Source organism: Etheostoma spectabile, chromosome 24 (genome assembly GCF_008692095.1).
Source record: "Etheostoma spectabile isolate EspeVRDwgs_2016 chromosome 24, UIUC_Espe_1.0, whole genome shotgun sequence".
NCBI lineage: Eukaryota > Metazoa > Chordata > Actinopteri > Perciformes > Percidae > Etheostoma > Etheostoma spectabile.
Window position 1 is genome coordinate 9,173,989 of NC_045756.1, and position 4,231 is coordinate 9,178,219.

Genomic DNA, 4,231 nt, shown 5'->3' on the forward strand with positions numbered 1-4,231 from the left:
AACGTCCTCCAGGTCCAGCTGAGATGATGATGTCATTAAACACACAGCTGATTGGATCCTTTACCCTTTCTACAATGGGAGGAGACTTCTTTACTTTTAATACTTTAGCTACATTTTCCTGATGATAGTCACAGACTTTTACTTCAGGAACATTTTCACTGCAGGACTTGAACTTGTAGCAGAGTATTTGGACAGTTTGTTATTAGTACTTTTACTGTACAGTACAGGACCTGAATACTTCTGCCCCTGAGTGTACGTCTGACAATCCAAACCCTCCAAAAGCCACACTGTTGAGCTCTATAATCCCAAACCTGCTGCTCTGTCGCATCCTGCCTTTCTTCCCTCCTCCACCTCTCTGCCCCCCCCCCCCCCCCCCCCCCCCAAACACCGACCTTAGTTTTCACATCACGTATACACCTCCCAAAACTCTCCATGCATGCACGCCCCGCCTGCACCGCCACATATGTAGCCTATTTTCTCCAAAACAACTCCCAAAGACCCGGAGCGAGTGTGTTGTTAGGTGACAAGTCGTGCCCCCCCCCCCTCCTCATCCCCCTCTGTACCAAAATAAAAGCACACACATACACACACACATACAGAGGTGGCGGGGAGCGCCTCCAACCCCCCGCTCCGTCGCTCTCAGCGGGGGTTATTGATTGTGACGTGCGCTCGCAGTGCACCTTCCCAGTCGCCTGTCAGCCAGATGCATGCTGGCAGGTCCGGTCCTGAACCAGCCGCCCCCCCCCACCCCTTTGACAGCTCCCGCGCGGCAGCAAGGTTGTAGGGGCGGCGGCGGTGGTGGTGGTGTAGGGATGGAGAGGGAGGGTAGCGTTTGTCAGAGAGCCACACGGAGGGAGAAAGACAGCTGGCGGGGCCCTGGCCCTTTGGTCTCCCCCCCTCCCTCCCCCGTGTTCTCCCTGAGCCTGCAGAAGGTGAACCTCAACCCCGACCCCCTCTCAGCAAAGTTCTGTCAAACAAAGGTGGTAATTGCAAAGGGGGTCTATGTATTGTACATAATGTATACTTACCTCAGTCCTCAGTTTTCAGTCCTCAGTCCTCAGTTTTCAGTCCTCAGTCCTCAGTTTTCAGTCCTCAGTCCTCAGTTTTCAGTCCTCAGTCCTCAGTATTCAGTCCTCAGTCCTCAGTATTCAGTCCTCAGTCCTCAGTATTCAGTCCTCAGTCCAGCATCATCTGGGTTAGAGAAAAGAAATCACTTCATCCGAGTGAATAAAACAGCCTAACTGTTGAGTTCTATACAATCAGTACAATTTTGTGTGCATCATCTGTGATCCCTTCAAAAATTGCTCTTAACAAATTTTATATTGATTCCCCCCCCCCCCCCCCAATCCGTGGGATTTGTGCACACGTGTTCACGCGGAGAGAGAAACTGGGAGAACGTAACATATGCCGTTGGTGAGGGCTTTAATCCAAACTGCCTGATGGCACCAAAACGTCGTCATCTATAATATTTCCTCCCCATCATAGAGGTTTAGGTGCCAAATGAATGAAACTGAAATACTTTTCTCGGCTCTACTGATTGTAGTTGGACTTCTTGTAGTTGGAGACGCTACGTGAGCAGACTAGGGGTGGAACGGTACTCATAAGTCCCGGTTCGGTTCCTACCTCGGTTCAGACATCACGCTTCGATACAGTGGAGGAAAAGCAAAACAAAAATGCAGAAAGCAATTTTTTTAATTTATTTTTTCATTGTGCATGTGTTAGACTGTACCACCTAGTGTCCTACAGTCTCTCCCCTGAGCTCGCTGCAACAGCCTGAAGTGTGTAAAGTCAGATGTACACAGTAAAAAATAAGCACCCCACATCATCTCCAGACTCCATCTGGGACTAGTAAGTAAAAGAAGACAATCAGCTGTAAAAGTGAAAATACAGCATCTCTGTTCTCTGCAGAGACCAACCACCTGATTCTCTCGCCTCTACCCCTGTAACTGACTGGGAAGTGGTTTTCCCAAACTTGCGATCTTGAAGAGGCCGGCGGGTCCTCTAACTCTTGTGGGTCGCCATACTCGTCCTTAGTGCTGCTGTCTCTGACTCAGTCCCTGGACTGCCGACCTGACAGAACACTGCATGCATAGGCGCCAATCAGAGCTTCAGAGCTAAGGCGGGGCTACAGATTAGGAGTCCCTAAAGAACCCGCATATCTTACGGTACTTTTGCATTACAGTAATTCATTTGCACACAAGTTTTATTCATTTTTATACGGTGTATTCTCCGTATAAATTCACCAACCCGTGATGCCCGTACGGTTTCGGTTCAGTACGAATACATACAGCGTTCCACCCCTAGAGACCAACACAAACCCAACGGAAACAGAAAAAGACCCAAAAGAGACACCGAACCCCAAAAAGGAACCTAAAAGACACTTTTAAATTGAAAAATTTAGTCTTTTCTTGAAGGACACCTAAACCCCCCCACCCCATCCCGCCAAATTACTGTGTAGTCCTACATCAGCGGAATGATCCGAGGGAATTTAAGGTGGGCTTTTATTGTGAAGGGTAGACACGGAAGAGCCGGCGTGTCACGGCGGCACTTTTTTCTACAACCTTTATTGTCCATTATTTAGTTTTATTCAAAGTTTATTAAGACACAATATCCAGTTCTGTCCAAACGGCTTTAGATTTCAAACCCCAACTTCATTGGGAAGTTCATTGGTGACCCAGGGAAGCGTGAAGTAGATTGAATGGACACACACACGCACACACACACACACACACACACACACACACACACTCCCCACACACACACACAGAGGTTCCAGCGTCAGTGTTACACTGTAACGTGGACTGAGAGCAATAACCAGCACGTGTTTGGGACAAGCCCAAATACTAAATGCATCATAAGTAATAATCAGCGCAGGGTTGCAGACAATAAGCCCTGCTCCCCCCCCCCCCCCCCCACCCCTGTAAGCTCCAATCCATTTGTCTTGGAGAAGGAAATTACTAAATCCAATACAGTTCGATAAAAATCTGGCCTGTCTGGATCGGCTACTGGAGGATAATGTGGCCTGATAAAGGCCCTCGTTTCCGGCCGCGCGCCATCCGTCATCTGGGGGGGGGGTGGGGTGGGGGGGGCTGTCTGCTGCTCAGATAGATGACTGCAGCAGTTCAGCTGCTTGCTGGCTCCGCCGCCCCGCGGGCCTCCGCTGGCCAGGTTACCAAGTTTAGTTAGTTTAGTGACTGGGGTGTCAAACTCAACTTCTCTAAGAGCTGCACTGGAACATGAGAATCACATCCAGGGCCAGACGTGGGTTGTTTCTATTTCTTTTTTTAAGATCATTTTTTGGGCACTTTAGCCTCTAATAGACATTTTCAAAAGCAGGCCGACTCCCTGCAACCTGTTTCCCAGCCTGAGTCGAAAACTCGCTGCTTCTGGGGGAATTTCGGAGTCTAAAAGTCTGAAAATCGGCTCAGTTCTGCTTTGAGTGTCATGAAAATGTCTTCCTGTCTTTTTGATTTGGCACACAACTAGACAGGCCAAAAGGGATTGTGAACTTGAGTTGAGATGCTGGCCAGATTCAGCCCGCGGGCCTTTGAGTTCAACACATGTGACTCTGTGCTGGACAAAAAGAAAAAAAAAAAACTTACATTTATTTTACACGTTGAAAAACTGTTGAATCAGGTATTACATTTCCCATGTATGTAACGTTGGGAAACAGCACACCAGATAACGTGGTCGCAGACGTTAACTTAAAGTTCCAATAACACTCATAATTAGTAATTAGTCATCAGCTGATTATACACAGTATTTGTCAGGATGCATTAGCTGTCTCTAAGTAAAATTTATAAAAACAAAATACAGGGAAAAAATCCTTTTGGCTGCACATCATTTAAAGAAAAATTTACATTTTTACAAACTTCTTACCAGGCAGCCCAAAATAGTAGAGTAGAATGTTACAGCGTATTAATCATGTGAAAGGTTGATTTTGGCAAATGATGGAAAATAGACATTTCAAAATACTGAGATTTTTATCATGTAAAGTCTTTTTGGCTTAACTTTGAAATATTGACTCATTATCTTAAAATTATTATCCCTACGTATTGACTTAATATCTCAAATCAAAATGGTGCTGTTTTCCATCGAGATGCACAATAAAAAAATGTCCAGCTTCTTTTTAGGGAAAGTGTTTGGTTGTTTTGGTGGTATTTTAAATATACTTACATTCCTTTAATTTCTGCTTTTCAAACATTAGGTATAATTTCCTATAAATGAGGTT

At 46.1% G+C, this 4,231-nt stretch overlaps 1 long non-coding RNA gene across 2 annotated transcripts in view; it reads left to right on the forward strand.

The window, feature by feature from the left end:
- Window positions 1-3,489, forward strand: part of LOC116674097 (uncharacterized) — a 22,083-nt gene extending 18,594 nt beyond the window's left edge. For both annotated transcript variants that reach the window (XR_004327971.1, XR_004327972.1), the window contains exon 3: window positions 3,370-3,489. This is a non-coding gene — a long non-coding RNA (uncharacterized LOC116674097). The remainder of the gene's footprint in view (window positions 1-3,369) is intronic.
- The last annotated feature ends 742 nt before the right edge of the window (window positions 3,490-4,231 follow it).